Source organism: Schistocerca piceifrons, chromosome 2 (genome assembly GCF_021461385.2).
Source record: "Schistocerca piceifrons isolate TAMUIC-IGC-003096 chromosome 2, iqSchPice1.1, whole genome shotgun sequence".
NCBI lineage: Eukaryota > Metazoa > Arthropoda > Insecta > Orthoptera > Acrididae > Schistocerca > Schistocerca piceifrons.
Window position 1 is genome coordinate 597776235 of NC_060139.1, and position 7356 is coordinate 597783590.

The window sequence follows — 7356 nt, forward strand, 5'->3', positions numbered from 1 at the left end:
TTACTTACGAGGTTATTTCTTAGAATGCTATAGCTATAATGTTTTACTTAGTAGCGAAGGAACTGCACTGTTTTGGGCCTATGCACTAAAGCGCACTATGATTGTTATCCGTGCCTCATTGATATTCAGCTTCGTCGTGTATCAATAGGAACGAACACACACACACACACACACACACACAAAACCACTGAGCGAGGTGCCGCAGTGGTCAGCACACTGGACCCGCATTCCAACCATCCAGCTGTAAGTTTTCCGTGCTGTCTCTTACTTTGAAAGGTTACTTTGAAAGGGTACGACCGATTTCCTACCCCATCCTTGAAACATTCCGAGCTTGTAATCCGACTCTAATGATATCGATGCCAATGGGACGCCAAACTACAATTTTCCTTCCTTCCTTCCACGGTGGGGTCAGGGATTTTCTCTGCCTCGTGATGGCTGGGTGTTGTGTGCTGTCCTTAGGTTAGTTAGGTGTAAGTAGTTCTAAGTTCTAGGGGACTGATGACCATAGATGTTAAGTCCCATAGTGCTCAGAGCCTTCCTTCCAAAAATCCCCTGCGAAACAGAACTTGCGCTATATCCGTTCTGCATACTGTGTGCGAGTCACCATGCAATTGCTGGCCTACAACTAAAGCGATCTTACTTACAAAACGCAAAATGAAAGCAAAAATTTAAAAAAAATGTCAAGGCTCATAAGAATCCTAAAATGGTAGTTTCAAAATCGAGATGCTTGTAATTAGAATTACCACAAAGAGCACTAATGCTTCTGTAAGAACTATCAGTTCTCAGGTTTCAAAACATTAAAATACAGATTTCGCCGAAAACGTTACATAACCACTTTGGTTGCAGTCGAGCTCAATCTGTACGACACATAACAGTAACTAGTAAATAATGTATGCCTTCCGGCCCCACCGCCTCCCCATGGACATTTCTATGATGGGGTTGGTTTCCGTGTCTCGATGGTATACAGAGACGTAGCGGTATAGGAGGAGTATGTGTGGAGAGATCAGATTGGCATACGCTTCCTGAAGAGCGGCAACAGCCTTTTCGGTACTTACAGGAGCAATAGTTTGGGTGATTGGCTGATACGGATTTTTAACATCAACCGCTCAACATGACACTTCTATGTTGGTACAGTGGCACACGGATGAAAGGAAGGGAAAACTAAAGACGTTAAATTCCGCGACGACAAGCAGATCTACCGCTTGGTAAATGATGTTGGCATCCTCCTGGGTAAAATATTCCGGAAATGAAATAGTCCCTTTTTTTAGGTCTCCAGTTGAAGACTACTCAGAGGTATACAGTCGATAGCAAAAATAAACCTGCCATTCTGCTGGCTGCCTTAAACGTGTTTGTGTAATAGACAAATTGAACACAGAAATGTAATTAGTAAAGTGTGTTGGTAGGGAGAACAGGATTTATTGTCAGGTGAGCAAAGATTTATCAACACTAAATCAATATGAGGTCAATAGAAGTCTAATAATGAACACAAAAACAGGAATCTAGATGAACTACTGTAAACAGTATAGTGAATGGATTATCATACACAAGACAGGCGCAAGGCCACGACGTACCACAGTAGTGCATGCACGCGTAAGTGGCCACTAATTCCGCAAATGAAGAAACTGAAAACAATGTAAGTGATATGTAATAAACTATTCACTGTCTCAAGGGAGATGTAATGATTACGAGAATGTGTAATCTTTTAGTCGAGCAAAGAAAGACAAGTGGAGAAACAGTGGGAGAACAGGGACTGGGGCAAAGGAAAGAAAAAGAGGAACCGCCGGGTAGAATTCTGCACAGAGAAAAAATTTAATAATTGCGTACAGTTGCTTTAAAAATTACGAAAAACTTGTATACATGGAAGTGACATCACTAACTTTCAGACAAATAATGTAATAGTTACGCGGATACCGACAAGAGACAAAGAACCCATGTTTTAAAGTGCAAAAAATTTCCAGGAACAGACTTAGATTCTGACAATAGTTTATTAATTACGGAGTGTGAAAGTAAACTGAAGAAACTGCAAAAAGGATTAAACAAGTTGATGGGACGTGGATAAATCGAAACAATTTGGGATTGCTGAGAGCTGTAAAGGGAGCATAAAGGAATGATTACCCGAAAGGTGGAAACGGAGTAAGATACGTCAGGAGACTAATGAGTAGCCCTGAGAGATCAAATAGCAGCAGAGGGAAATGAAGCATAATCAAAAGGCCAAGCCGAAATTATTGAATAAAACATGGGGCATTAAATTTGAATAATAAAAGGAGAACATATAGAAAGAAAAAATGAAGCGGTTTAAAGGGAGTACAGATGTCTAAACAACGAATCTGGCAGAAAAAACGCAAAGAATTGCAAAATTGTAGAAACTTTAATAGGAAAAGTTACTGCCTCGTCTGTAGACTATCGTGGTAATGAAATGCACGACTACGACTGCCCGTGTGCAGATACTGTTATAATCTCATGTACCGCCCTGTGGACGGTTCATTCATTGTACGAGAAAAATTGGATGGTCTTGTGTAGCAATCGTGTTTTTTTGATTGCTTCACAAAAAGTTATGTCTGCGATGTCTTTCTTGATAAGAGTTATTCACTAAATAAATGGTTTCCGCGTCTTCAAATGTCCCTGGGGAAAGAAGTCTGGCGGATATCGGATCAGCGAGCTCGTTCGAGTATTTTCCGTCGATGAGTGAGCTTCCTGGACAATCCTTCAGTCTTCAATGTGTTCACTGGAATATCGTGGACGGATGTCTCAGATGTGTGTCATTACTTTGTGTGTCAAGGCATCAGAACAATGTCCAGCAGCTATATTATACAACCAAGCTTCTTATGTCGGTTAAGTAAGCTAGTGAGACGTATTAACTGGCAGGTCGAAATGATGACTCTGTTGCACTGGCGTGTTTACAACAGAGAAAGTAGTAACATCGTACACACCAGTATTCTTACATGTGAAACGCTTTACACACTACAAATCTGTACGTCAATGCCCTGCGTAGGGCAACAATTAGGCATCCGCATGTAATTTGTTTTACAGGCTTACCCACATACTATCACACAGACAACATTTATTCACAGTGTAATGTGAATGGATCAACGCAAGTCACTGACCAATTTAATATTCCGATGTTTCATTTTACGTAAAAGTCTAATGCAGAGTGCCTGTTTCGTTCTACATCGTCTCGTTCGCACATGATTGCCCGTTTATTCTGGCGCCTTTTAAGATGAAAACCTGCTGTCGTGGTCTTCAGCCCGAAGACTGGTTTGATGCAGTTGCATCTGCTATTCTATGCTGTGCAAGCTCCTTCGTTTCCTAATAGTACTGCAACCTATATTTAGTTAGGTTTAAGTAGTTCTAAGTTCTAGGGGACTGATGACCATAGATGTTAAGTCCCATAGTGCTCAGAGCCATTTTTTGCAACCTATATCCTTCTGAATCTGCTTACTGTGCTCATCTCTTTATCTCCCTCTGCGATTTTTACACACTTCATTTCCCTCCAGTACTAAACTGATGATCTCTTGATGTCTCAGAAATATCATATCAACCCATTCCTTCTTTTAGCGAAATTGTCCCACACATTCCTTTTCACCCCAGTTCTAATGTAGAACTCTTCATTACTTACGTGATCTACCCGTCTAATCTTCAATATTCTTCTGTAGCACCACATCTCAATTGCCTCGATTCTCTACTTGTCTAAACAGTTTACCGTTCATGTTTCTCTTCCATACATGGCTACACTCCAGTCAGATACTTCAGTATCAGATCAAATCCCATAATTATACGATAAGGACTGTGAAGTTTTCACAAAGTTATTGTTCAAAAATTGTAGAAATTTCTGCTTAATAACGCATTTATCCGTATCAGAAAAGCACTCCGTCTTCAGGCCACAAGTGGCCCATCGGGACCATCCGACCGCTGTGTCATCCTCAGATGAGGACGTGGATAGGAGGGGCGTGTGGTCAGCACACCACTCTCCCGGTCGTTATAATGGTTTTCTTTGACCGGAGCCGCTACTATTCAGTCGAGTAGCTCCTCAATTGGCATCACGAGGCTGAGTGCACCCCGAAAAATGGCAACAGCGCGTGGACGCCTGGATGGTCACCTATCCAGGTGCCGGCCACGCCCGACAGCGCTTAACTTCGGTGATCTCACGGGAACCGGTGTATCCACTGCGGCAAGGCCGTTGCCTATCCGTATCAGAAGTGGATATTTATTATATGCACTTCGCTCGTTCTTCTTCATTGTCAATACCTGAATCTCATTCTGCTCAGCATCGTTCCTGTTCTGCCGTAATTAGCACACCATCCACACCTTTAAAATTTTTCTTCCAGCTTCCACCGTATTTTTCATCAATACTGTCACTTTATCCCGCGCACTGTCAATACATTCTTTGGCGTTAACAGCAAGCAATGGCGTCTGGCCGAAAAGATTTTTCCACTGTCATTTTCCTTGCTCGCGCTGCGGGGTAACAATTCAAACTACTTAGAACTGAGATCTGGATGTACCTAGTCACGTGACCAACTAATTTCCGGCTACCGCCTGTTCTACAGTAGGCACTGTCGACTAATATCTGTGCACTGGTAAGAGCGCATTGCTAACGCCAACCACGGGCACCGTCTCATGCCCTTTGTCCTCAGTAAGTGCTGGGGGCGTCGCAGCTAGCGGCCCTGGTTGTGGACTAGGCGCAGCGGCCGGTACGTGTCCGGAATACGGCGGCACGTCGATCACCGCGAATACCCGGCAGGTGTGACGCGGCGGCCCGCGCACTCAGTCCGCGGCGTCATTAAGTCGCTAACTCGCGGAGGCGGAGGCGGAGGCGGCGGCGGCGGGAGCGGTGGAGGGCGCCCTCAGACGTGGTCCGAATATTCGAGCTATCGATTGGTGACGGCGTTGCGCGGCGCGGCGCGGCGCGGCGCGGCGGGCGGCGGGGTGCGGCCGCTACAGCGCCTACTTCATAAGCTGGTAACCGCCGATCGTAAAGTGGGTCGGGAACCGCTGCTGCGGCGCCGTAGCGGCCGATCTCGCGCCAGAATGTCCCTGGCATTGGCTGCCGCGCCGCCACTACACCGTTCTCGCATTAGTCCAATAAATACGATCAGTCCGCAGATCGTGCTCGCGAGGTATTACAGCCGAAAGGAAGATAGGGACACACACACACACACACACACACACACACACACACACTTCTAGCACGGAAAGAGGGTACACCTCTGGAACTCTACCCAGTACCAAGAGTAGCTCTTCAAACTTCGTCTATTGGCAAATGCTATCGTTCCGAGATGTGATGTACTGTAACAGAGTGCTAATCATCAGTTAGTAGTGGCCGATTTCCATGGTTATGTGTGGGATGCACTTCGATAAACTCCTCTTCATTTTCTCAACTTGGCGTACCTCGTTTCTACGACGTGAATAACAACGATTCGTGTGTGTGTGTGTGTGTGTAGTGTACTGTCAGAGTGCCGGCACGCCATCTGTTCCTCTAGAACGGCATCGATTTCAGCGTCCACATAGACGCGCAATCGCCTTTAACAGCGTCACGTGTCCTCGTACCAAAACGCAATGCAAACAAGTTAGTGACTTACTACGTTCACGTCGGCGCTGAAAATTGTGTTTCGCGCTGGCTGTAGGGTCGCGCTGGTACTCAGAGGTCCTAGTCTAAAATTTTAATGCGCAGAGATGACAAAAATCATGGAATAGTGATATGCACATATAGAGATGGAGCTAGTATCGTGTACAGAAGGTATAAAATAGTAGTGCACTGGCGGAGCTGGCATTTGATCCTTTATCATTTAGCTACAATATAGATCAGCAACTGGATGCAGTTAATTCCATAAATTATCTGGGAGTAGGCATTAGGAGTGATTTAAAATGGAATGACGATATAAAATTAATCGTTGGTAAAGCAGATGCCAGACTGAGATTCATTGGAAGAATCCTACGGAAACGCAGTCCGAAAACAAAGGAAGTAGGTTACAGTACACTTGTTCGCCAACTGCTTGAATACTGCTCACCGGTGTGGGATCCGTACCAGATAGGATTGATAGAAGATATAGAGAACATCCAACGGAGAGCAGCGCGCTTCGTTACATGCTCATTCAGTAATCGCGAAAGCGTTACGGAGATGATAGATAAACTCCAGTGGAAGATTCTGCAAGAGAGACGCTCAGTAGCTCGGTACGGGCTTTTGTTGACGTTTCGAGAACATACCTTCACCGAGGAGTTAAGCAGTATATTGCTCCCTCCTACGTATATCTCGCGAAGAGACCATGAGGATAAAATCAGAGAGATTAGAGCCCAGACAGAGGAATACAGACAATCTTTGTTTCCACGAACAATACGAGACTGGAATAGAAGAGAAACCGATAGAGGTACTTAAGGTACCCTCCGCCACACACCGTCACGTGTCTTGCGGAGTATGGATGTAGATGTAAATGTAAATTTGTATTGTACTTAAGTGAGTAATGTCAACAGGTGTGAGACTTTATTATGACAGCACAACGGAAATTAACAACTTTCAATGCGGAATGGTACTTGAAGGACATTCCATTGCGTAAATCGTTATGGAATTGTATTCCGAGATCCACAGTGTCAAGAGTGTGCCTAGAACACCAAATTTCAGGCAGTACCTCATACCACGGATAACGCGGTGGCCGACGGCCTTCACGTATCGACCGAGGGCAGCGGCGATTGCGTAGAGTTGTCATTGTTAACAGACACTCAACACTGCGTGAAATTACCCAGAAATCATTGTGGGACGTACGATGAGGGTATCCGTTAGGACAGTGCGGCGAAATCTGGCGTTAATGGGCTATGCCAACGGACGACTGCCTTTGCTAACAGCACGACATCGCCTGCAGCGCCTCTCCTGGGCTCGTGGCCATATCGATTGAATCCACGATGACTGTAAAACCGCGGCCTGGTCAGACGAGACCCTATTTCAGTTGGGAAGAGCTGACGGTAGGGTTAGAATGTGGCGCATATCCCACCCCCAAGTTGTCAACAAGCCATTGTGCAAGCTGGTGGGGGCTACATAATGGTGTGTTTACATGGAATGAACTGAGCCCTCTGGTCCAACTGAACCGATCATTGACTGTAGATAATTACGTTCGTCTACTTGGGGACCATTTGCAGCCATTTGCGACGGAATTTTTATGACAATGCCCGGTTTGCGATTTCTTTGAAGAACATTCTGGACAAACCGAGAGAAAGGTTTGCCCATTCGTATCGACCGACATGTATCCCATCGAACACTTATGGGACATGATGGAGAGGGCAATTCATGCACAAAATGCTGCACCAGTAGCACTTTCGCTATTATGGACGGCTATAGAGATAGCATGGCTCAGTATTTCTACAGGGGAC

General features: G+C 45.1%; 1 pseudogene; it reads right to left on the reverse strand.

Moving 5' to 3' along the window:
• Positions 1–4064: 4064 nt before the first annotated feature.
• On the reverse strand, positions 4065–4182 carry LOC124778495 (annotated as a pseudogene).
• Positions 4183–7356: the final 3174 nt, after the last annotated feature.